Source organism: Macaca nemestrina, chromosome 12 (assembly GCF_043159975.1).
Source record: "Macaca nemestrina isolate mMacNem1 chromosome 12, mMacNem.hap1, whole genome shotgun sequence".
NCBI lineage: Eukaryota > Metazoa > Chordata > Mammalia > Primates > Cercopithecidae > Macaca > Macaca nemestrina.
The window spans coordinates 129,426,641-129,454,559 of NC_092136.1; the positions used below are offsets into that span (position 1 = coordinate 129,426,641).

A 27,919-nucleotide genomic window follows, 5' to 3' on the forward strand; every position below is an offset into this window, starting at 1 on the left:
TGTTTACTTTATTATTTCCCCTTTCTCTTTCTTTCTCTCCCTTTTTTCACCTGAACCATTTCAGAGTAAGTTGCCAACACAATGCCCCTTTTCCCCTAAATTTCTAAGTGCCTAATTCTATTTTTCTTTTTTTCCCCGAGAGGTAGTCTCGCTCTGTCCCCAGGCTGGAGTGCAGTGGCGCGATCTCCACTCACTGCAAGCTCCACCTCCCAGGTCCACGCCATTCTCCTGCCTCAGCCTCCAGAGTAGCTGGGACTACAGGCGCCCGCCACCACGCCCGGCTAATTTTTTTTGTATTTTTAGTATAGACGGAGTTTCACCACGTTAGCCAGGATGGTCTCAATCTCCTGACCTCGTGATCTGCCCGCCTTGGCCTCCCAAAGTGCTGGGATTACAGGCGTGAACCACAGCACCAGGCCCTAAGTGCCTAATTCTTAAAAACAAGATTTTCTTATAACCACAGTACTATTATCGAAATGAGGATGTTAACATGGAAACAGTACTATTACCTAATTCACAGACCTTATTCAAATTTTGTCAACTCTAATGAACGTCCTTTAAAAAGAATACAACATTTTTTCTCCTGGCCTGGGATGTAATCCGGTATTGCACACAGCACACTCAGCTCTCCTGCCCTTCAGTCTCCTTCAATCCCAAACAGTTCCCTGCTCTTTCTTGGTCCGCCATGACCTTGACATTTATGAAATGCACAGGTCATTTATTTTTCAGAATGCTCCTCAATTTAAGTTTGTCTGATGTTTCTTCATGGTTAGATTCAGGATACGTATTTTTAGCAGAGACACCACAGAAGAGATGTGGTGTCCTTCCTATAGAGGAATTTGAGTTGTTTTGTTTCCTTCAGCTTGGCTCACTGATTGCACAAATGCTCAGGTGTGTACTATGCTAGGCACTGGGGTGCCACGGGGATCGGCAGGTACAGTCCATGCCCTCACAAAACCCACACAGCCCGGAGCATCTTTTTGTCTTTGTTTTCATGTCTAGAAAGGTATACTTTATTTCTTCTTTTTAAATTATATTTGTATCTCTTTTAATAGGTAGTAAATGCAGCTGGCTCAAAATTCAAAAGGCACAAAAACGTATACAGTGGACAATCGCCCTACCTGGAATGCTCTAGCCATTCCTCAGAAGCAACCTATATTATCAATTTATTGTATTTTATTCCAAAAATTATTTTGTGTACATACACACGAGCATATATATTCTCTCTCCCTCTCCAACCACAAATAGATGCATACTACTGATTCCATCAAGGTAGCATTTCTTCTATATCTCGTTTGTCCCATGTAATATCATACCTTTCATATTATTCCATATATATACAGACATTCCTCATTCTTCATTACAGCTGCATATTTTTAATCTTGCATTCATAAACGCTTAGGTTATTTCTAATATTTTGCCATTACATGTGACACTATGATGAGAACTTTGGACACTATGATGAGAACTTTGGACATACACTGCTTTACAATGTATCTTGCATTTTATGTGTTAGTACCCCACGTTTTGGAATCTCTGAGGGAAGATACTAGTGAAGTTAAAGTGATTATCATATGTAAAATGGAGATGATTTTATTGTGAGGGTTAAATGATGTATGTAACAACTCTAGGCACAAGGTCTAGTACATAGTAGGTGATCAAATAAATCAATTTTCATATTTCACAAATGAGTCATACAGAGCTTCAGAATTTTCAAAACATTTTATACTCTTTAAAAATCTAACAATTTGGCTGGGCAAGGTGGCTCACACCTGTAATCCCAGCATTTTGGGAGGCCAAGGTGGGCAGATCATTTGAGGTCAGGAGTTTAAGACCAGCCTGGGCAACATGGTGAAACCCCATCTCTACTAAAAATACAAAAATTAGCCAGGCTTGGTGGCGTGCACCTGTAGTCCCAGCAAGTCAGGAGGCTGAGACAGGAGAATTGCTTGAACCCAAAAGGAAGAGGTTGCAGAGAGCCCAGATCATGCCACTGCACTCCAGCCTGGGTGACAGAGCAAGACTCTGTCTCAAAGAAAAAAAAAAGGAGAAAGAAAAGAAATCTAACAATACATTCCTTGTACCTGAATATCTTTGATAGTAAGGCTTGTCATATTGATTTTCCTTTATTAATTTTCTTTTTAACTCCACAATGATTGCAGCCCTGTTGATTTTGATTTACGGGAGACAGTAGAAGAATCCCAGGAGCAGGAGCCATGCTACCGCTGTCTGGCCGGCAGGTGCTGACAGGCTCTGGTAACCAGGGATAGACTTTCGCCCCTCACCTTTTTGCCTCTCCTACAGACCTGAGGGAACGGACCACCACAACTATACCTTGTCTAGAAAACAGCAGCCATTTTCTGTCCTTTTCCCCTTGTCCCAAAAGAGTTAGAGATTTCATTTCCAGGAAGAGAATGATATGGTTGCATTTCTATTTTCTCTCTAATGATTGACTTTATTCAACAAGTATTTATTAGTACTTGGTATGTGCCAGGCACTGTTCTAGGTCCTTAAGAAACAAGTTTATCAAAAAAAAAAAAAAATCCCTGGCTTCTTGCAGCTTCTAGTCTAGTTGTTTCTTTCCTGAACAGTGCTGTACAGGGTCTAAAGTGTGAACTTTACAATCAGACAAATCTGGGTTCTGAGCTCCCAAATCTTCCATGTACTTAGTTGGGGCATTAGTAAGCCAAACGCTCTGATCCTCAGTATCCGCACTTAAAAGTCCAAACTACCAGCTGGGCGCGGCGGCTCACACCTGTAATCCCAGCACTTTGAGAGGCCGAGGCAGGCAGATCACTTGAGGACAGGAGTTGGAGACCAGCCTGGCCAACATGGTGAAACCCCATCTCTACTAAAAATACAAAAATTAGCTGGGCACGGTGGCGTGCGCCTGTAATCCCAGCTGCTCAGGAGGCTGAGGCAGGAGAATCACCTGAACCTGAGAGGCGGGTGTTGCAGTGAGCTGAGATTGAGCCACTGCACTCCAGCCTAGACAACAAGAGGGAGACTCTGTCTAAAAATAAATAAATTAATTAATTAATTAATTAATCCAAATTACCTGCCCTGCATGGTTACTGTAAAAATTAACTACATGTTATATATTTCATCGAGTCTATAAAGCACTTCCCCCCATATTTTAACATTTCTGGAATAGGTATCTATTTTACAATCAGTGGCATCTTGCAGTTACTGTCATCCAGGTGGCAGTCGGGACATAGGGTCACTGCCCACTCATGTGTGATCTCACTTCGACTGAGTCATGTGCACTGCTGACATACTTAGCCTAACCGCCACTTTAAATGTCTTCAAAAAGATTACACGATAACTCGGTATTCAAACCGAAAGACATGGAAACAGTAGCAGGGCACAAATTTTATTAGAGAAGCAAATATCCACCACTGGAAAAATGACCTTAACCACCGAGGCCCTTACAGAACCTGGCTATAAAAGACAGCCCATGTGGATGAAGCTGCATGATGTGTTGTTATTACTGAGATTCACAGGAAAAAAAAATGGCCTGAGGTTGAGTGAGAAAACAGCAGGTTTAAAACTTGCAGAACAGGTAATAGATGCTTAGAGGAGATTCCCGGAGACAGTGGTGTGCCCTCTTTTAAGAAACGCCACACACCAACGCTCTTGGTGGCACAGAGAATGATACTGTGTGGAAAACCACCCACATCAAGTACTCTGAGTCAACAAAGATTCTGAAGAATCAGACTCTTGGAGAAATTTTAGGAATATCTTAGTCAATCTATTTCTCTTTATATTTTCACTCTTTTGTATGCCGAAGAGTGAGATGATAAAAATCAATGTCTAAACAAATCTAGAAGAGCTCTTTCAATAAGTATATAATTAAAATACTAAATGACAGAAAGCACTGGTGAAGCCAGGCACGGTGGCTCATGCCTGTAATCCCAGCACTTTGGGAGGTCGAGGCGGGTGGATCACGAGGTCAGGAGTTCGAGACCAGCATGGCCAACATGGTAAAACCCTGTCTCTACTTTAAAAATACAAAAATTAGCCGGCATGGTGGCATGAGCCTGTAATCCCAGCTACTTGGGAGGCTGAGGCAGAACTGCTTGAACAGGGGAGGCGGAGGTTGCGGTGAGTCAAGGTCGCGCCACTGCACTCCAGCCTGGGTGACAGAGTGAGACTCCATCTCAAAAAACAAACAAACAAAAAAAAAACAAAAAAAGCCACTTGTGTCAGAAGTACAGTTGGCAAGATTTTTTTCTTACTAATGTGTAAAATCACTGTGTATCTTACCATCAACATCTTAGACTCAATAAAATATGGCAATATTTGTGATCACATAACAATGATGAACATTGAAGAAAGGGTAGCAATTTTTTTCATGCTTGGTGAACGTCAAACACATTTTTTAGTACATGGCAAGCACGGGGAGAAAAAGGTGAGCAGAAAACTCTGCTCCCAGAGAACTCACAATCTAGTTGGAGAGATGACATCCCACTTTGCAGCTCACCCCATGGCTACACTTGCAGGGTGAGAGTGACAGTGATGAAGAGTGAGGGGAAGTAGGAAGGAAGGATAAACCTCTACGTTTCCAACTAGTTCAGCGATAAGGCTGGGCAGGCACCAGACAATGGAGTATCCTAGTGTGCCAGCCTCCACCATCACCTGCCCGCCTAGGAGCCCTGAGTTCCCATCGTGCCGTTCACCCCACAGCCCTACCCGCTCACCATCCACCAGCCTCCCCCGCCCCCAACATCACTGAGCCCTTCTCAGCTAAAGCCGACATCCGGAACTCGCAGGGACTGAGGATGCAGGAGCTCCTGTCTTCATCACCTGCACACACAGGTGGAGGAAGAGGCCCAGATTCACCTTCAAAGGTAGATGAGTATCTGGAATCCCAGGCTGAACTACAAATACAATTTCACTTAAAAAGTTGTGACACACAGTGGTTAAGTTCCACAGCACTGTTGGTACATTATTAACCTCAGACACATTGAGAAGCAACAAAGGTTTCCGTACTGGCCTTGCACCTAAAATGCCAGACACGTCGTTATTGACAAGGAAAGCAGCGTACCACATTCCAGACAACGCGCTTACAAATACACTTTTCTGGCTCGTTATGAACTAACGAGCACAAACTGTGGGCTCTCTCCCTGAAATCCAACTCTACACATGCCACGGAAAGAAGTTATGGGGAGATTGATTTTCTGACTCATTATGAACTAACGAGCACAAACTGTGGGCTTTCTCCCTGAAATCCAACTCTACACACGCCACGGAAAGAAGTTATGGGGAGATTGATGAGCCTGCAAGATGAACATAAAAACTGTGAGGACAAAAATGGAGGAGGGTGAGTGCCAGTCTGGGGAGGGAGTTGTGGATGGGCCCAGGAAACAGCCCAGATAGACAGGGACCAGGTTCCACAGAAGAGATTAGGGGGTGGAGGCAGAATTTTTCTGTTGTTCTCTCTCTGATATTACCCTGAGCTCCTGCCGCCCAACCCGCAATCCTACCCCCTCACTATCCACCAGCCTCATTCCTAACATTACTAAGCCCTTCTCAGCTAAAGCCAACATCCAGAACCCCCCAGGATGTAGGACTCAGGAGCCCAAATTAGCAACCTGCTGGGGGAAAATGTGGCAAAAATTAAGCAATATCTGCTGATGCAGTCATCAACACTGCAATATAGAAACACAGCAAAGGATGAGTGCAAAGAATCAAATCGTAACAGAAAAAAATTAACACAGCAGCCAGCTCTGTGCTGCATGGCAGTGGGAAAACCTCAAGGCAGCAAAAAAGGCTGGGTAGGGTGCAAATAGCAGGTGCCAGGAGGATGGCAAGGTACTGGGCACTTTGCTGCCACACACTCCCCCGCTGCAGAGCTAGCAAAAACATGTTCAGACAGGACGGTTCCTCTAGGGGAAAAGGAGTCGATGACCCAGAGACTCTGGCCTGATAAACAAGCAATTGCTCATTTAAAAAAATTTAACATTTCACTTTTCTTTCAACGAATATGCACTAGCTATATGGTGATTTTTGCTGACCCAAGCATAAAAAGAGCATTCTTCAGAATATTTATATAGCAATTAGTCTCCATTTAAAGAAATGATACTTGGGCTTTGTTTAAGTGAGTTACCATAAATACTACAGGCCTTGGGCTGGATTTGTACATATTTGTGTTAGAGTCGTCTTTGGAATCAGACAGGCTAGCTTCAAAGCTTGGATTTGCCACTTGTAGCTTTTGGCAATTTGCTTAATTTCTCTGAGCTCCACCTTCTTCATATATAAGGATAAAGAACTAAGAATATTAGATATTTAACGAATAGGAAGGCCTGGCACAGTGACTCATGCCTATAATCCCAGCACTTTTGGAGGTCAAGGTGGGCAGATCACTTGAGGTCAGGAGTTTGAGACCAGCCTGGCCAACATGGTGAAACCCTATCTCTACTAAAAATACAAAAAAAAAAAAAAAAAAAAAATTAGCCAGGCGTAGTGGTGCGTGCCTGTAATCCCAGCTACTCGGCAGGCTGAGACACAAGAATCACTTGAACCTGGAAGGCAGAGGTTGAGGTGAGCTGAGATTGTGCCACCACACTTCAGCCTGGGTGACAGAGTGAGACCCTGTCTCAAAAAACAAAAACAAAACACAAATAGAAAACAATGGTAAATTGTGCGTAACACAAAACACCTGTATGTCAAGAAACAGAAAACACACCCTTCTAAACTCATACTTAAGATCAGATTCCACTTGGTAACTAAAAAAATAAGTGATCTCACCCTGTGTATAGAGAAAACACATCTTCTTTAAGATATTGAGTTATAAAAAGGGGGAAGAAAGATAATAGGAAATCAAATTCTATGGCGTAGAATAACAGAACTAATTTCAGAATTAGAAGAGAAATTCTAGGCCCACAGTTCTGAAATATGTTCAGATGACAGGGACCCTGAAGACATAGCACCATGAAATATTAATAGCTGACATGTACAGCATTTGTTATGAACCAGGCACGTTCCCTAAAAAGGAAGGGAATTCTGGCATATGCTTCAACAGGGAGGAATCTTGACGACATTACACTAACCACACATATTGGTTCATTTAATCCTCACAATAACTTATGAAGTAGGTACATTATATCTCTACTTTACAGGTGATGGATGGAGACAGAGAGAGGCGAAGTGACTTGTCCAGGGTAACAGAGCTAGGAAGCAGTGGAGCTACGATGCAACCTGGGCATGAGGCTGCCTAGCCCACATGCTCAGCCACAATTCTACACTGCTTCTCATCCCACAAACTAAGAACACTGGACCTGCATGATGATTCCAGTATAAATGACTCCACTAATGAGCCATGTAACAATCATATCCAGCCTCACTTCACTTTTTTTTCTTTTTTTTTTTGAGATGGAGTTTCGCTCTTATTACCCAGGCTAGAGTGCAGTAGCGCAATCTCAGCTCACTGCAACCTCTGCCTTTTGGGTTCAAGTGACTCTCCTGCCTCAGCCTCCTGTGTAGCTGGGATTACAGGTGTCCACCACCACGCCTGGCTAATTTTTTGTATTTTTAGTAGAGACAGGGTTTCACCATGTTGGCCAGGCTGGTCTCGAACTCCTGACCTCAGGTGATCCACCCGCCTTGGCCTCCCAAAGTGCTGGGATTACAGGCATGAATCACTGCACCCAGCCAACTTTATTATTATCATTTTTTGAAGTGTTAAATGAAGGAAGATTAGGTATTCCCAAGTTTTCCACCAACTTTTTTGCCACTTGTTCGCTTGTCACATCCTAATGCTGGCTAAAACGACTGGCAACAACAGCAACAAAGAGTTAACAACATTTTGTGAGACTGAAAAATCAAAATTAAACAAATACTGTCCTTGATTTCTATTAAATGAAAGACACCTCTGTCTAGCTCTAGAACACTAATGTTTTAGGGAGAATAGTTTGAGGACAGATCATCTAGAACAACTTCTATTTTATAGAATCATGTCAAGTCCAGAGCAAGTCAATGGCAACACCAGAATCAGAGGCTGAGACTTCCAACACTCTAAGCCCTAGGTCACACTGTGGCCACAGGACTGACCATGGAAAGGATTTAGAGGAGTCTTCAACGAGAGATTCCTGATTCTGCAGGACACTGTTTATCTTAGCTTTGTCTTTGTTTCTTTAAGACTGTGGCCCTTGACTGCCCGCTTAGAGAAACAGTATTGCGCTCTGTAGCCCAAGTCAAGGAAAAGTGTTTTACCAGCCATCACAATAGTCCAGCAAAGTCAGCAACCTCTGCTTAAGAGTTAGTGAGATTCGAGAGGGCAGTGATCTGGACAGAAAACTCATGCCAGGTCTCTGAAGGGTGGTCTCCTGGCAAGAGACGAGCCCTCCCTCCTTGTTACAAAAATGTTTTTCACTTTTTTAGTGCCTTTCTCTTTCTTCCTTTATTTCTATTTTCTCTTTCTTTCTTTTTGTCTAAGATAAAAGTTCTAGGATACAAATTAGCTCATTACAAAATACCCACTTTGAAAATTTTAGAATAATCCTATGAGATTATAAAAGCTCTGCATAACAACCATACATCAAAGAAAAGCTTGATGTAGAGTAACGAAGGAGAAAAGCAGTGTCACAGGAAGGCCCAAATTAGCAACCTGCTAGGGTAAAAAGTGGCAAAAATTAAGTAATGTCTGTTCTATGCAAATGTTCAAGGTCTGTGAACCGAAAACAGTGAATTAAGCTAGGTGGCAATGAATGAGGTAAGAAAACCAATGAGGTAAGAGGCACCAAGCTAGAACCTTCCCAGCAAGAACGGGCACAAGACAAAAGACAACTTCGATATAGGTTAAATTCCAAATGCACATTGTAATTTATTTGATGGCATTTTGAATGTATACTCCCTTTAAAACTATGTTACACACCATCTTTTGATTCCCAGAATAATAGAAAAGCATATTAACTTATAATTAAATTGAAATAAATTAAGCTGAAATAAAATAAAAATTTAAGCAATCATCTGTTACAATGTCGGTGATTAAAAAAAGCAAGGAAACAAAACTAAATGCATTTAGACAAACCAGTTACCTCTTTGTGAAATAAGCTCATCAAAGTATCTTTTCAGCTCTATAATTGAGATGAAATGATTTTTTAAAAAATCATGGTACTTGAAGAAACAGAAGACTAAACAGTGTAAGATAAAACACCGATAAGACTCTTACGTAGGTATAAAGATGAGACTTGTATCCAGAAGACTTGCATCCAAAATTCTAAACATTTTGGAGCTAGGTGGGACAAGAACTCACTATGTTTGATTTGACTTTGAACTACAACATTCCTCCGCCTTGAGCACAGCACAAGGCATTCCGGCATCCTGCATTCCCAGCACGCTCAGCAGTGCAGAGTGGAGGGGCCAGGCACCCACTGGAGCCACCCAGCCCGGCTTCCAGCCCCACCTCCAGCTCACCAGCAGCTGAGCTGGTACGAATTGCCCAGCCTCTCTGTGACTCAACTCTATCACCTGTAATATGGAGACAAGAACGTATCACCCTCATACAGGTGTAAACAGGACTCAATGATATAATATTTGCAAAGTGCTGAGAACAGAGGCTACACTATGGTAAGCACTTATACATGTTAGATGAAAGAAATAATGACCAGGGTCATTTCTGAGACACAAATTTTAAATGGCAGAGCAAGAAGAAACTAACTAGGGGAAAGAAAGGAATACAAAAGGCAAGAGAAGAAAAGAGAAAAAAGTAATGGAAAAACAGAAGGAAAAGAGAGTATTCCAGAAGAGAGCATTTAGAGGAAATGACATGAGAGGACAAGAGGAATAAATGGAGTGGGAGTGGGGAGGAGTCTAAGAAAGAAAGAACTGGATAAACAGTAAACAGAATAAGTAGAAGGTGAGGGGGAGGGAAACAGAAAAACTAAAGAAAAGAGAAAACATGAATCAGATTGTTCTGTGCTAACTAGATAGGAATTAGAAGTGAGAGTGGAACAGTCTAAAAGATCACTCCCATGAGAAAGATCTCCTGGGTTGAAATCCACTCCACAGTTAGATCTGAGGACAAGGATATGGGGACACTTGCTGGGCGCGCACCATTCTCAGATGCCTGAAGACACGAACAGCACCTCAATAAAGTGCCCAGTATGCTGCTCTTAATGCCAATAGCGCCCATCCATTGAGGAATGGGTCAACAAAATGTGGTCTGTACATACAGTGGAATATTATTCAGCCTTAAGAAGGCAGGGAATTCTGGCATATGCTTCAACAGGGAGGAACCCTGAGGACATTATGCAAAGTGAAATAAGCCAGACACAAAAGGGCAAGCATTGTATGGCTCCACTTATATGAGGTACCTGGAATAGGCAACTCCAGAGACACAACGTAGAAGAGTGGTTGCCAGGGGCCTGGGCAGGGAACAGGGAGTTATTGTTCAATGGGGATGGAGTTTCCTTGGGGTGAAAGACTTTGGAAAACGGATGATGGTGATGGTTGCACAACAATGTGAATGTACTTAATGCCACTAAATTTTACACGTAGGCCTGTAATCCCAGCACTTTGGGAGGCCGAGGTGGGTGAATCACCTGAGGTCAGGAGTTTGAGACCAGCCTGACCAACACAGTGAAACCTTATCTCTACTAAAAATACAAAAGTTAGCCAGGCGTGGTGGCGGGCACCTGTAGTCCCAACTACTCGCGAGGCTGAGGCAGGAGAATCGCTTAAACCTGGGGAGGCGGAGGTTGCAGTGAGCTAGGATCGCGCCATTGCACTCCAGCCTGGGTAACAGGAGCGAATCTCCATCTCAAAACACAAAAAACAAAACAAATTTTACACCTAAAAGTGGTTAAATGGTAAATTTCACTTTATACATTTTACTGCTATAAAAAATGTAAATAAAAACTGCTGGAGATGGCCCTGGTAGTAATCACAATCCCACTGCCCCATGGTGGGAACGGGACTTCACTTCACCTTTCCCATCATGACAATGAATAAACCCTTGCCACCCCAGGGCCACTACTGCCCACATTCAAGGCAAACCCTGCCTCCCACTGGCCCTTCCTCTGCCCAGCCACACTGACACCATTCCCTTCCTGCCACCACTGCAATCTCTCCCAGCTCAGGTCAGCGAAGCTGGTCTCCAACCCACACCCTCTGGAACTGCTGGGAGCCAGTCACTGCTCCTGGAACAGGGTGGCTACACCAAGTGCCTTCCAAGGTGCCTGGCGCATAGGAGGTGAACAATCAATAGCAGTGACTGCTGTTGTCGCCAATGTGCTCTCAAACCCCAGTCTCACTATCCCACTTCCTAAGCTGGTGTATTTAGTTGTACTAGAGGTGGGGTCATGGGAAAAGGCAGTGATATTCGGTCTCCTACAGTGCCTCTTCCACGCATGGTACATCTAAGGTTTCTCAGGGTGAAGGGAAGCAGAGCAACTAGAGGGTTACCTGGAAGGTCCTGTCCAGTTCACACATGGATCCCTTCCTGTTCAAGGCCTGATCAGCACAGACCATCCTGTGGACCTATTCCAGCTGCTCCTCTTTTTCCCCACCCCCTGGTTTCCTAAGCCATAAACTCTGAGGCTCCAATTCTAGGTTTACTTCTTGGATCTCTGGCCCCTGATTCACCTTGGGTGTCGCTCCATGCTTTTTATACAAGATTTGTGAAACTCCGTACCCCATTGGCCAACTAGAACCCACCATCAAGCAAAGGCTGTTGCCCTGTGCTCCCAAGCATGGCCAAGGGGAAGAGAGTGGGTACAGGACCATCCGAGAGACGGGATGTGAGGACAGCCAGCATGAACTGAGTGCTTACCGCGTGCTAGGCCCTGGTCTAAGCAGCCAGCATTCATCAGTTCAGTCCATTGAATGCCCATGACAACTCAATGAAGTTGTTTAAAACTTATGTTCAGAAAAGAAGTGGTAGTACAGAACCATAAACTAGTGCTCTACTTCGAGCAGCTGCTGATGACCACATGACTGAGAGGTGTCACATTAAATCATGGAGCTACAAAATCAGACCAAGAAGAATGAAAATAAAGAGCTTCTATTATGTTCATTCATTTGGAGTTTCCATTTAACTGATTTCTGGAACAAATAATTTTAGAACTCAGAAGTAAAGAAAAAATAATGGACTTAGTTCTAAATGGTGAATAGAAACTGGCAGCAGAATTAGTGATGAACAAATAACAAAATAATACAAATTCCAGCACAAATTCCCCATATGAGATGGGGAAGCCCAAATCCTTCATCACGTTTCTCATATTTTAAAAGATTAACAACCAACCATTAGCAGTCCTGAGAAAAAATTAAAATGACTAGTTATGAAAAACACAACTCCCTTCACCTTGCCTAGCAAGGTTCGTTCCAAGAGCCCTCCCAGAGGCTGTTTCACGTGCCCCCCACCCCCACCGCGTGACGGAGCCAAGGTGGGCTTCTTCTCTACATCTTACAGAGGAAGAAGACAGCAATGTCACTTGCTCATTCCACTGTCCAGGGTCTGGCCAGCCTGAGTCCCTGGAGCAGACAGAGCACGGTGCCCCTCTTATCGTACCACTATGACCCCAGCTAAAGAGCGACTAAAACCTAGAAATTGGAGCAGAGTAACATGACTAAAATACACACACACACACACACACACACACACACACACACACACACACATATATTTTGAAATGGAGTCTCCCTCTGTCGCCAGGCTGGAGTGCAGTGGCTCAATCTTGGCTCACTGCAATCTCTGACTCCCTGGTTCAATGATTCTCCTGCCTCAGTCTCTCCAGTAGCTGGGATTCCAGGCGCCCACCACCACGCCCAGCTAATTTTTGTATTTTTAGTAGAGACGGGGTTTCACCATGTTGGCCAGGATGGTCTCGATCTCCTGACCTCATGATGTGCGCGCCTTGGCCTCCCAAAGTGCTGGGATTACAGGCGTGAGCCACCGCACCCAGCCTAAAATATTTTTATTTTATTCCACTAGGAAGTAAACTAAACACACCTATAGTTAGGGGAAATATGCCTGAGGAACCGAAGTAAAGAAGCAGGGAGGCTGGGCGTGATGGCTCATGCCCATAATCCCAGCACTTTGGGAACATGAAGAGGGTGAATGGCTTGAGCCCAGGAGCTCGAAGCCAGCCTGGACAACATGGGGAAAACCCACTTCTACAAAAAATGCAAAAAATTAGGCAGGCATGGTGGTGTGCACCTGTTGTCCCAGCTAAGCCGGGAGGCTGAAGTGGGAGGATCGTTTGAGCCTGGAAGGTTGAGGTTGCAGTGAGTGCAGTGAGATCGCAGCACTGCACTCCAGCCTTGGCGACAGAGCGAGAGATCCTGTCTTTAAAAAAAAAAGAAAGAAAGAAAAAAGAAAGAAAGCAGGGAAACCAGGCTTTCATAAAGGATTTCAACAATTTTTTTTTTTTTAAAGAAAAGCTGTTAAGTCTCTGATTAGGTTCCAAACAAAATTGTTTTGCTTTTTGGTTAAGGCATTATGGATGTGGCATATTTCTACATAAACAGAGAGGCCTGAAGGTAAAGATAAAAGAAATGAGGCTGTGATAATGCCGGGGCACTCCAGGCATGTCTAGGGGCCACTCACATTGACCAGTTGTTTCAAGTGTGGGCCGTGAGGCACACGATGGAGCTCTGGAAGCTCCAAGGCACAGGAGGACTCCTCCAGATGATGTGAGTTTAAGCCATTTGGAAAAAACTCCAGAAAAGCCTTCAGAAACTGGGTGAGCAATGGCAGATACATTTCAGAGAAAGTCGTGCTTCTGATATGAGACTGAGCTATCTGTTACAATCTAAAACCTAGTGTGTAGCATGTCCTAAAGAAACTTTCCTGACCTGTCTCTGGTTGTCATCAAGGAAGATACTGTATAACCAGAAGAGAACTGAACTAAGGTTTGGAGGCTTCAAAACAAACCAACCAGGTGAGAAAACACAGGATGACAGAAACAAGCCCAGCAGTGAAGCCTCGGGCAGGTCTGAGACGGTGACCTCCGCCTGCTTCTCCCTCTCCATGTGGTGTCCCTTTGACCTGCCACTTCCCATGTAGAAATCTTCACACCAGGCAATAATGCTTCCTACTTTCCTTGTGCACAAAGGGCTGCAGAGACAGTCAGCTCAGGTTTCCCATCAGGGTGTGGCACCCCTTTCTTCAGGCCGCAAAGGAGGCACGCAAGCAAATCCTTCTTCATGTTCACCCAAGAAATGTGGACTTTTCCCTAATTCGATTAAGACCTTTCATGTACCAAAAAAACAAAGACCGATCCTCCCATTCCATTTGAGAGTTTGTTAGTGATGCATGAGGGCCCCATCAGGTGCTTCAAAGGGGCTCCTGCCACTCACTCAGACAGAAGAAACATGAGGCTGAGACACTTGTTGGGAGTCCCAGCCCGACAATCCTACATGAAAATCCTTCAGAGTTTAAAAGGAACCAACATTCAGTGTGAGTTCTAAAGAATGATAAACCTTGATGTTTGCCTTTTTCTTTTTATAAAGAGTAGCAGCTGGTTGGCTGGTAAAATGTGAAGGCAATTTCACAAAGAAATCTGTCAGGGGTCCTGTGTTCTATCCTCACAAGATAGCAGGTGGGAACCTCACAGCGCCAGAGTGCATCACGCGCCTGCAGAAAAATGGCACAAATCCTAAGCGTCTGACCTGAGGGCCACTCTCAGAGGAAACGCCTCTGGCTCGAGGAGCAGAACTCCACTAGCACCCAGAAGCTCCTGCACCCTCTCCCCAGGATCCACCCAGCCTCTGGTGGGCTGCAGAGGGCAGAGCAGCGCAGTCCGGAGCTCACCTGAGGCTGGTTTCTGACTGTAAGACTCAGTCGGCTCCAGGGTGTGACCTTCCAGGGTTGCAGGGGAGACTGTGAGGTGCATCCTAGGGCTCCCCTCCCTGGCAGGTCTTCTACTCCAGTTTCTGTCTCCCCAGCAACTTGAAACTACTGAAAATCCCCTCTTCTATCCCACTGTGTTTTGACTTCTTTTTTTGACCAGCACAGCCTGGTAAGCAAAGCCCTCAAGGAGAAACCAGTGCTGGACTTGAGGCTCACGTCCCCATCCCTTCCTGGCCTCGGATTCTGCCCCTCCTGTTCTAACTGCCTTCACAGCCCTTCACGCCCCATCCTTTACCTCCTCCGCCCTACCAGGAGGATCGCCTGGAGCTCTGCAGGCTTCTCTGCCTCTCAGCAGCCCCTTCCCACCTTCAGTTCCTTAGGCGTATGTCCCCTAACTAAAACTGTGTTGATTTTACTTCCTAGTGGAATCTAGTTGCCAGGAAAATGTAAATTAAAGCCATAATGAGATGCCACTTTACACTCACTAGGGTGGTTTGAATCAAAAAGGTAAGTGTGGACAGGATGTGCTGAGATCACAGCCCTCGTAGGCTGTTGGCAGGAATGTAAAGGGTGCAACCACTTTGGAAAACAAGCTGGCAGTTCCTGGAACAATTAAACATCATAGTTACCATATGACCAAGCAATTCCACTGCTAGGCACAGACCCTAGAGAAAGGAAAACATGTATGCACACGAAGACTTAGACACAAAGTTTACAGTAGTGTTACTCATCATCGCCAAAAGGTGGAAACAGCCCAAGTGTGCATTAATGCAGGGGTCTTAGACCCCCAGGCCGCACACAGGGACCAGTCCTGTGGCCTGTTAGGACAACGGCAGCATTGGACTCTCACAGAAGCAGGAACCCTGTTGTGAACTGTGCACGTGAGGGATCAAGGTGCTCACTCCTTTTGAGAATCTAACTAATGCCTGATGATCTGAGGCATTAGATTCTCAGCTTCATCCCAAAACCACCCCCAACCCCTTGTCCATGGAAAAATTGTCTCCCACAAAACAAGTCCCTGGTTGGGGACTGCTGCATTAGTGGACAAATGCATAAACAAAATGTGGTATATCCATACAATGGAATATTTATTATTCGACCACAACAAAGGAACAAAGTATTGATCCATGCTACAACATAACTGAACTTTGAAACATTATGCTAAGTGAAAGAAGCCAGTCATAAAAGACCACATACTATATTTTTAAAGTCCAAACCAGGGAAATCTATAAAGACAGGAAGTAGATTAGTGATTTCTTAGGGTCAGGAGAGGATGGGAAGATGGAGAGACAGCTAAAGGGTATGACATTTCTTTTTCTTTTTCTTTTTTTTTTTTTTTTTTTTGAGACAGAGTTTCACTCTTGTTGCCCAGGCTGAAGTGCAGTAGCGCAATCTTGGCTCACTGCAACCTCCACCACCCAGGTTCGAGTGATTCTCCTGCCTCAGCCTCCTGAGTAGCTGGGATTACAGGCATGCACCACCACACCCAGCTAATTTTGTATTTTCAGTGCAGACAGGGTTTCACCATGTTGGTCAGGCTGGTCTCGAACTCCTGACCTCAGGTGATCCGCCTGCCTGGGCCTCCCAAAGTGCTAGAATTACAGGTGTGAGCCACCGTGGCCGGGCTATGCTGTTTCTTTTTCAGGTGATGAAAATGTATCAAAATTGTTTGTGATGATGGTTGTACATACCTGTAAGTATGCTAAAAACAAACAAACAAACAAACAGTGAATCGGGGAAAAATTCTGACAGTACAGAATTATTTGAAATAAACAGTAAAAGTTACCCTCTCTCCCACCCCAACCCATTCCCTAGATATTGCCATGGCTGACGTTTTAGTGTCTGTCTTTCCACTGATCTATCATGTATAAACACAACACACATAAACTAGCTGTCTTTATACACAAATGTACTCATGGAGAAATGTAACCATTTTTCCGTTATCTTATATATAGAAATATACTTTAACTTAACAGTAAGCTGTGACACCTTTTCAGATACTGAAAGTATCTGCAGTAATCTTATTGCTTTCAACGTGATAGATATGCCAATCATTTATTTAAATATTCCCCTGATGGGCCAGGCGCAGTGGCTCACGACTGCAGTCCCAGCACTTTGGGAGGCCGAGGTGGGTGGATCACTTGAGGTCAGGAGTTCAAGACCAGTCTGGTCAACATGGCAAAACTCCATCTCTACTAAAAATACAAAAATTAGCCAGGCGGCCGGGCGCGGTGGCTCAAGCCTGTAATCCCAGCACTTTGGGAGGCCGAGACGGGTGGATCACGAGGTCAGGAGATCGAGACCATCCTGGCTAACACGGTGAAACCCCATCTCTACTAAAAAAAAATACAAAAAACTAGCCGGGCGAGGTGGCGGGCGCCTGTAGTCCCAGCTGCTCGGGAGGCTGAGGCAGGAGAATGGCGTAAACCCGGGAGGCGGAGCTTGCAGTGAGCTGAGATACGGCCACTGCACTCCAGCCTGGGCGACAGAGCGAGACTCCGTCTCAAAAAAAAAAAAAATTAGCCAGGCATGGCGGCGGGTGCCTGTAATCCCAGCTACTCAGAAGGCCAAGCCAAGAGAATTGCTTGAACCTGGGAGGCAAAGGTTGCAGTGAGCCGAGATTGCACCATTGCACTCTAGCCTAGGCAACAAAAGCTAAACTCCATCTCAAAAAAAGTATAATTAATAAATAAATATTCCCCTGATGGAAATTTTCTTTTTTATCCTCATAAAAAAATTATAAAATATGGCCAGGCGCAGTGGCTTACAGTTATAATTCCAACACTTTTAGAGGCCGAGGCTGGTGGATCACTTGAGCTTAGGAGTTCGAAACCAGACTGGGCAAGATAACGAAACCCCGTCTCTACAAAAAATACAAAAATTTAGCTGGGTGTGGTGACAGGTGCCTGTGATCCCAGCTACTCCGGAGGCTGAGGTAGGAGGATTGCTTAAGCCTGAGAGGTCAAGGTTGCAGTGAGCTGTGATGGTGCCACTGCACTCACCCTGAGCAACAGAGCAAGACCTTGTCTCAAAAAAATGTGTGTGTGTACATGTGTGTGTGTGTACACACAGACTGGAGTGCAGTGGTCCAATCTCAGCTCACTGCACTCCGCCTCCTGGGCTCAAGTGATTCTCCTGCCTCAGCCTCCTGAGTAGCTGGGATTACAGATGCCCACCACCTCACCTGGCTAAGTTTTTGTATTTTTAGTAGGGAAGAGGTTTCGCCTTATTGGCCAGACTGGTCTCAAACTCCTGACCTCTGGTGATCCACCTGCCTCTGCCTCCCAAAGGGCTGGGATTACAAGCATGAGCCCCCACGCCTGATCTAAAAATTTATTTTTATTTTGACAAAATATTACACTGTAATTGTTCATTCCTAGTGAGCTAATTTTTCCAGTTAGCTTAGTGTATACAGGAGAGGAGAAGGTTTAGGATGGAATAGACTAACTGAAAGAAGTGAAACTGAAGAGACCTTCGTTCCCACTTCCTGAGTATGGCACTAGACTAAACTATAGGAAGAACATACTCCTCAAGGTAGCCTAGAGGAAAGCAACATAAACATTGTTATTGAAACAGATTCCGAAGTCCGCCGTTATGTGACCCTCCCGTGACCACTTTCCTCTCACTGACTCTGTGCCATACCCACACTGGAGGGAACCCTACGTGGATGCTGCCATGTCTCCCTTTAAATTCAGGGCCCCTGATCTCAAAGGAGCACTCAACATTGGCTCCCACCCTATTCTGCCTTGGAATTAACTTTGGATTCTTGTCTCCAAAAAGGACTACTCCTTTCCCGCCTCTTTCCCCTTAGGCTTCCCCACCACCATCCCGACTCCAGCTGATGCCTCACACTCCCCTGGGAAAAGAGAGCCCCTCAGGCAGGTATTCCCTCAGCTCCCACGTCAGCACCCTGTCCTCACCACACTGGCCCAGTGGAGGCGGCCTTTCCCCTGGGTGGCTGGCACCAGGCCTTCTGGGGCCCTCCGGGCCTTCTCTGCACACCAGCTAGCAAGTGCTAGAATCTATCTTTATTAGAATAAAAAAGTGTGCACTTATCTAGACTTATATTTCAACAAAATCTTTGTATTACACAAAACCTTCCCTTGAGTCCATGTTCCTGCTCACCTACCCGCCATCTCTCTGCTCTTCCCCACACACACTGAGACTCTGCAGCATGGCCTGCAGTCCAGCCCCACGGCCTCACTGTCCCCTCCCTGCCTCGGCCTCGGCCCACCCCACTTGGGCTTCCATCCCCACGACTCCCTGAGATGGCACATTCTAGAGTGTCTACTGCAAAATCCAGCACTCCCCACAGCTCTCATCCTCCCTGTCCTCACATGGCACTCACACCGTCTGCAAATCTCTTCCCTTCATTCCTGATACTACGCCTTCCCGATTTTCCTCCCATCTCCCGGGCAACGCCTCCGCAACCTCTTCTGGTGGCTTGACCTCCACAGGTCGCGCTGCTGGGTTCTCTCTTGGGTCCTCCTTCTTGTTTTTGGCTTCATACTCTCCTTCTGCTTGCCCAGCCTTTAAAGTGGCAACAGCCGTCTCCTCTGTGGGAATGCTTTCTCCGCCACTGTCCACCACCTACCTCCTCCTCAATATCCAGATCTCAGGGTCAATGCTACCTCCTCAGTAGGCTTTTCTGATCATCCTTTCTCATGGGATTCTGCTGTAATACTCTGCAAAGCATTTACCATCAGTTAGGCAAGTTCAGTGTGTGTGCCACCTGTCCTCCCACTGGAAGGCTGCTGCAGGAGCATCACCTCACTGGAGCTGATGACGGAGTGTCCCCAGCACCTGGAGCCATGACTGGCCCAGGAGGCCATCTGGAAGGAATATAGTGCAGTCTTCTGCTTAGAAGGTAATTTGTTACTTCCCAAAACCCTCTTAGGATGAACTCTCATAAACAAAAGAGTACTGCCATTAAAAATAATGGTATTTAACTGCTTCCACAGCTAAGATAGCAGGTGTGTGTATGTATACATACATATATATAGATATGTATATATCTCTCAATGTTTATAACTGGATTTTAATGAGCTGAAAAGAAAAAACAACACTACGGGGGGAAATGCAATTGACAGATGACATGATCTAGTACAATACAACTGGCAAGGCATATGGAGATCGACTGCTCCCAAGCCACACAAAATGAAAACCAGTCTTTGTGAATGCAAAGAATACGCTATAAGCCAAATATGGTATTGGACAGGGCTCGGTGGCTCGTGCCTGTAACCCCAGCACTTTGGGAGGCCAAAGCAGGAGGACTGCTTGAGCTCAGGAGTTTGAGACCAGCCTGGTCAATGGGGCAAAACCTTGTCTCTACAAAAAATTAGCCATGTGTGGTGGCATGCATCTGTAGTTCCAGCTACTCAGGAGGCTGAGGTGAGAGGATCACTTGAGCCTGGGAGGCAGTTTGCAGTGAGCGGAGATTGTGCCACTGCACTCCAGCCTGGGGGACAGAGCCAAACCCTGTCTTTAAAAAAAAAAAAAAATATATATATATATATATATATATATATATATATATAGTAATAAATTATTTAATAAGTCCAATTCTTAAAACCCAAGGTACAGATCTTGAGGTTCATATATAGTCTCTGAATATTTTCATATTCATGAGCTGTGGCCCTCCCACACCAATGCTGCAAGATTAGTCCCAATGCTTCTGTTCTTAGTGTACACAGAGGTGCTGGGTTCACGGTGGCTAATAGCAGGCTCATGGTGGCATGGCAGAGTCTGGGGTGTGTGGTTCTAGGACAAGAAGGTAGATCTCCTCACCCTGTGCCTCCAACCCATATTAGTTAATAGAGGGGACAGAGGCTTAGGATGGCAACAAGAATGGTTGGAAATCACATGTAGTGCTCCCTTGTGTAGTGGGCTGTGGCAAGTCTTATGTCATAGCTGGTGCCTTAACATGATCTTCTAGCAGCCTGCTACTGACCAAACTTCTTCCTCCCCACTTCTAGCGCTGCTGCGTGAATTTGGTTTGCTTTGGGGTTTTTTTTTGAGACAGGGTTTCACTCTGTCACCCAGGCTGGAGTGCAGTGACACAATCTTGGTTCACTTTCAACCTCTGCCTCCCAGGTTCAAGCAACCGAACCTCAGAAACACGAGTAGCTGGGACCACAGGCATGCAACACCATGCCTGGCTAATTTTTTTGTATTTTTAGTAGAAACGGGATTTTGCCATGTTGGCCGGGCTGGTCTCGAACTCCTGGGCTCAAGCGATCCACCTGCCTAGGTCTCCCAAACTGTGTGAGGCACCACGCCAAGCCTGCTGCATGACTTTGAGTGGAGGACCACAGATCTCTAGGGTCAGGGGCCTGGATTGAGGCTCCTCGGCTGCCAGCTACAGCTCCATGACCCGGGTGAGTGAAGTTACTTCTCAAGCCATCATGACTTCATCTATAGCATGGTTACAGCAGGACCAATGGTTCCAGTTCCCTAAGGTAGAACTATGAAATAAATGAAATACACTGCAAATGAAAACCCACACCTGGCCCACAGGAACACTCAAAAATGCTCATTGTTGTCGTTTTTGTATTTATTAACATATACTTACTAATTCTCCCATCAATTCATGTTCATTCCCAGGGTTAAAAGGAATGAGAAGAGCCAAATGAAAATAAGCACCTCAGATTCTTGTCTGCTATTGTGTAGGCAAAATGTACCTGAAATTCAAATCACACAGATCATAAACTCTCCACTAACAGGAAAGGTTTGCCCAACTAAGAAAAATTCTGAAGCATACTGTAGCTTCAGAGTAATACTTTTATGGCCTCAATTTCAGCAAAATATTAATCTATATCCTTTATTGTTTAGCGAGCTCCAAACAATAAAGACAACAGTCTTCATGCCATGTCAACAAACCACACAAAACTGCCTTTATTAATGATACTCTATATTCTATTATGCTTATTTTTGTAGTGCATTTTCATCTTTTCAATTTCATTCAAAATTCTGATAGGGCAACAGGTAATAACCAGTGTGGGTAAGGATGAGGAGAAACTGGAACCCTCATACACTACTGGTGAGAATGTAAAACACTGCTGCCAATATGGAAAACAGCCCAGCAATTCCACAGAAGGCTAAACATAGACACACCAAATGACTCAGCAATTCCTCATCAAGGTGTAATAAACCCAAGAGAAATAAAAGTGTATGTCCCTAAAAGACTTGTACATGAATGCTCACCATTGCATTATTCGTAATAGCTAAAAAATGGAAATGATCCAAATACCCATCAACTGATAAATAAACAAAATGTGGTATATCCATTTAATGGAATATTATTTGACCATAAAAAGGAATGAAGAACTGGAACATGCTACAACATGGATGAACCCTGAAAACATTATGCTAAGTGAAAGAAGCTAGTCACAAAAAAATACACATTGAACAATTCCATTTATGTAAAATATTATATGAAATATTAATTTGCAGAACAAGCAAATTAACAGACACAAAAAATAAACAGTGGTTGCCTAGGGCTTAGGAGGAGATAGAAGAATTAATGGTGACAGCTAAATGGTTCAGGGTTTCTTTTGGAGGTTATAAAAGTGTTCTAAAATTGATTGTGGTGAGTGACAGCTGCACAACTCTTTGCATGTATTAAAGCCATTGAATTGTACACTGTATTTTTAAATTTTTATCTATTTATTTATTTGAGACCAGGTTATGAGACTGGCAATTTTTGTATTCTGGGTAGAGATGGGGTTTCGCCATGTTACCCAGGCTGGTCTCAAACTCCTGGGTTCAAGCGATTCACCTGCCTCGGCCTCCCAAAGTGCTGGGATTACAGCCGTGAACCACTGCACTTGGCTGAACCATGTACACTTTAAATAAGTGAATTGCACAGTATGTAAATTGTATTTCAATAAAGCTGTTCTTAGAAGAAAAAAAAAAGATGAGTGGTTAAGTCAATGCAAACTTTCTAGAAAGTTCCAGAGGCAAGAGAAATTGAGGGGATGCTTAGGTACCAGTAACTATGGGAGAGACAAGCCTCAAAAAGTAGTAAGGATGGGGTTATACAAGACCACAGAGGAAGTAGGATAATTTAAACTTTATTCAATTGGTCTACAGTTCCCACACTTCATGAACTGGTTGTACCAGAATAACATAGAAAGCTAGGTGAGAGACAAATTCCAGGCCCGCACAGTGGCTCACATCTGTAATCCCAGCACTTTGGGAGGCTGAGGCAGGATGATCGCTTTAAGCCCAGGAGTTCCAGGTTACAGTGAGCCGTGATCATGCCACTGCACTCCAACCTGGGCAATAGCAAGACCCTGTCTCTGGGAGGTAAAAAAAAAATCATTGAGCATGCATGTTTCTCAGCTATGAATAATGAATTTAGAAAGCTTCAAGCACACATCCTCCAGCTCCCTTCTGAACAGCAGTATTCAGTCACAAGACAGCTGGTGGGGGGTACAGATACAATGTAAGACCCTGTTTCACCCACGCACCCAACACTATTTGGCCCCCATATCTCAAGCTCTTTTGTTGAATTAGCCAGTGCAGTAATTAAGTAGGAGACTTTCAGGTGGGTCTTACGCGGCCTGAAAAGCTTTCCTTACAGATGGTTCTGGTTGGTACCTATGACTCAACAAATCACAAACCCAAGTTGTTAGGATAAACTCCTGGTTAATGTATAGAGGCACAATCTTAAGTAGTAGGCTGTTTCCTCAATAAACCCGTGTGCTTTAACATGTTTTAACTAGGGAAAACTTTTTAACGTATTAAAATTGCTTAGAGGAAAATCATCCTAGAGAGTAATTTTCATAATTTAACACTACAATATGTAATATAAAACAGTGTAACTACTCGTTCACTCTACAACTCCTGAAACATACAGTCTTTAGTTCAAATAGACTGAACCATGACTCAGACACAAGATTAAGAAGAAAACTCAGGCCAGGCACGGTGGCTCATGCCTGTATTCCCAGCATCTCGGAAGGCTGAGGCAGGTAGATCACCTGACATCAGGAGTTCGAGACCAGCCTCAGCAATATGGTGAAACCCCATCTGTATTAAAAATACCAAAAATTAGCCAGCCGTGGTGGTGCACGCCTGTAATCCCAGCTATCCGGGAGGGTGAGGCACAAGAATCACTCGAACCTGGGAGGTAGAAGTCGCAGTGAGCAGAGATGGCGCCACTGCACTCCAGCCTGGGCGGCAAAGTGAGACTTTGTCTCCAGAAAAAAAAAAAAAAAAAAAGCAAATTGATACCGTACTGGTTTGAAGTAATTCCCTTTACATCCAATTCACACCCCTGTAAACATGTTAATGTCATCCTCACCTGTTTTTATTATTATTATTTTGTAGAGACGGGGGTCTAGCTATGTTGCCTAGGCTGGTCTCTAACTCCTGGCCTCAAAGTGATCCTCCCACTTCAGCCTCCCAAAGTGCTGGGATTTACAGGCATGAGCCACTATGCCCGGGTCCCCACTTTTTTTCATTTTCAAATTCTCATACCTTTAAATATGAAACACAGATGGTAGAAAAATAAGTATTTTATTAAAGACAGTGAGCTCAGATAGACAACATATTGACATTTTACTGCCTTCATAAAAACTCTGTCTCACTGGCATACAATTAAGACCTACAAGCTACCAAATTTCAACCTCCTCCATCTTAATCAAACCACCACCGTAGGACTATGTTCGCTGGTCTAGGATTCAAAGTCGCCTTCCGCTAGCTGAGGCATTTCTTGAAGTGGAAAAAGGATTTGAAGGCAAGCAAATCACAGGCTCACTGCTAACATAAAGTGGGATAATGTCTTTTACAATATAGCTCAATAGTATAGAGTGTAATGCAAATGTTAATAATTATTTAAATTGTGAGGACCACAGGCTGTTTTAGATCATGAAGGTGTCTCATCCAGAAAAGACTTATTCTCGATTAAAAGACATTTTAATACATTTTCATTATTAAACAATTGTTTCGGGAATAGATCATTCTTAACTGCAGGCTTGGATTCTCTCTTAACTGATGTATTTCACCACAACATATGTAAAGTTCAACTTAAAACTGATAAAATTTTAAAACTATGTGATTAGCAGCTGGGCGCAGTATCTCCCACCTGTAATCCCAACACTTTGGGAGACCTAGGCAGGCAGATCACCTGAGGTCGGAGTTTGAGACCAGCCTGGCCAATATAGTGAAACCCCATCTCTGCTAAAAATACAAAAATCAGCTGGGTGTGGTGGCCCGTGCCTGTAATCCGGCTACTCGGGAAGCTGAGGCAGGAGAATTGCTTGAACCTGGGAGGTGGAGGTTGCAGTGATCCGATATCGCACCACTGCACTCCAGCCTAGTGACAGAGCAAGACTCCATCTCAAAAAAAAAAAGTAACCAGCCTGGTGGCGCACGCACCTGTAATCCCAGCTACTCGGGGAGCTGAGACAGGAGAATCAGAGAATCGCTTGAACCCAGGAGGCAGAGGTTGCGGTGAGTCAAGATCACGCCATTGCACTCCAGCCTGGGTGACAGAGTAAGACTCTGTCTCAAAAAAAAATAAAAATACAAAAATAAAAACTATGTGATTAGCATTTTCTTCCACAAGAGACACAAAATAGAAGCATTCCTGTTTAGAAATCTTAGCCATAACTATTCTTTGTAAACACTTAACCAGACCATTTCACTCAGGTGTTCCTACAACACGTTAGCTTCATTTGCAAATTCCCTGAAGGAATCACAGACCACAAAATTAGAATCCTTTAACAGATGCAGCTCTTTATTTTAAAAATCAGTCTAATCATAGTCCACCTGATTCGAAATGCATTCTGTGGAAATTCAATGTTACTTAAGTAAACAGCTAGTGGAACAATAATAATTACAGCTACAGGCATTTACGGAGCACCTATCCCGTACCAGGCACTGTCAGACATCCTTTAAATACCTGATCTCAATTAACCCTCACCACAACCAAGAATGATTACTTCTCCAAGGTCACAGTGCTGACAAGTAGAATTTAAGCCCAGGTTTCTTTTACTACAAAGCTTGAAGCTCTTTCTCCTCTTTGCCACAACAGCTTTCAACCTGGGCAAAGTGGTCAGGACCCGAGCATGGTTTCCACCTGCTGTTGTAGCCTTGCTCTCCCACCAGATGACGCAATCACCAGGTTAGACTTGATCTCAAGGGAACCAAAGAACGTTGTAATTCACTACACCCACAAACAAATTTAATCGAGTGAACTACTCAGCGGCCAGAGTTGAGGTAACTACAAAGCCATGATGAAGGGCTCCCATTGTAAAAATTCAAATAATTTTTTAAAACACAAGAATACTTATTAAATGCCTATTCTGTTTCCAGCATTGTTTTAGGAATTGAAGAAGACATTGGATGGAATATTTAAACATTCAGCAGAGAAGGAAAACATAAATAACATTTATTCACCATTGTTCCAGAAACAAAGCTACCTGTGTGTTCAGAACACGACACAGCAGTCCTGAAATATTAACTGAATCAGTATCATGAAAATAAATTACTCCAAATACTTTTTCTAGTTCTCTCAGGCATATGCGTTTCTCTAATACTGGAACTGATGGGCATTAGAGTATGCATGTTTTGAACTTTCTTGATAATACTGTTTCCAAACTAGTCATACGAATTTATATCTGTACCAGTCATCTATGAAAGTCCCTACTGTTCAACATCCCACTTTAATTGAGGTGTACAGTATTCTGGCACTGTGGCTGAAATTTGCATTTCCTTGATTATCAACATGGTTGAACACCTTTTCATGTTTATTAGACATTTGGATTTTTCCTTTTCTGAAGTGCCTGTTCAAGACTTTTGCCCATTATTCTATCTATTAGTGCCTGTAGCATCTTGTTTAAGAAATGCTCCTCTATACTGAGGTCATGAGTATCTTCTCCTGTGTTAATTCTAAAAGTGTTATTGTTTTGCCTGCCTTTCTGCCATGCCTCCAGGTCACAAATCAAGTGTCTGGCTATGCAGGATACTGTGTCTGGACTCCATATGCTGTTCTATTGGTCTATCATTATTAGCCTATCCAATGCCAATATTACACTATCTTTTGTTTTTGTTTTTGTTTTTGAGACGGAATCTCGCTCTGTCGCCCAGGCTGGAGTGCAGCAGTGCAATCTCGGCTTACTGCAAGCTCTGCCTCGCGGGTGCAGGCCATTCTCCTGCCTCAGCCTCCCAAATAGCTAGGACTACAGGCGCCCCCCCACCACGCCCGGCTAATTTTTTGTATTTTTAGTAGAGATGGGGTTTCACTGTGTTAGCCAGGATGGTCTTGATCTCCTGACCTTGTGATTGGCCCACCTCGGCCTCCCAAAGTGCTAGGATTACAGGCATGAGCCACCGCGCCTGGCCCAACACTATCTTAATTATTATATCTCTTCTTGAGATAGAGAAGTTTTCCTAACTTTTCTTTTTCAAAAGTGTTTTGCCTTTTCTTGGGCCTTAGCAAATGTTTTAGAATCAGCTTGTCTTAACTTTTTTAAATGTGGGATTACATTAGATCTATAAATCAGTTTCCCGAAAATTGACACATTTACAATATTGAATCTTCCACTCCTTGAGCCATTGTGCTCTTTATTTATTTAGGTTTTATTTAAAGCCACTCAATAAAGTTTTAGAATTTTCTATATCTGTCATAGTTTATAACTATTTAAAATCATGAATCTGAAAAACATTTTTTAAATGACGTATGACATAATTTTTTGGTGAGATACCTAGAGCTTGGGATAAGTATATGTAAGTATCAAAATAAACTGGGGCTGGGTGCAGTGGCTCACACCTGTAATCCCAGCACTTTGGGAGGCCAAGGTGGGTGGTCAGGAGTTCGAGACCAGCCTGGTCTCGAGACCTGAGGTCAGGAGTTCAAGACCAGCCTGGCCAACATAGTAAAACCCCGTCTCTACTAAAAAAATACAAAAATTAGCCGGGCGTGGTGGTGGGCGCCTATAATCCCAGCTACTCAGGAGGCTGGGGCAGGGAGAATTGCTTGAACCCAGAAGGCAGAGGTTGCAGTAAGCCAAGATCGCACCACTGCACTCAAGCCTGGGTGACAAAGCACAACTCTGCCTCAAAAAAAAAAAAAAAGAAAGAGAAAAAAAAGAATATAAACTGGTGAGGGTGGTTTGCACC

At 44.0% G+C, this 27,919-nt stretch overlaps 1 protein-coding gene across 6 annotated transcripts in view; it reads right to left on the bottom strand.

The window, feature by feature from the left end:
- LOC105476196 (PR/SET domain 10) overlaps positions 1-27,919 on the bottom strand; it is a 100,250-nt gene that overhangs the window by 63,759 nt on the left and 8,572 nt on the right. The gene's annotated exons all lie outside the window — the stretch shown is intronic.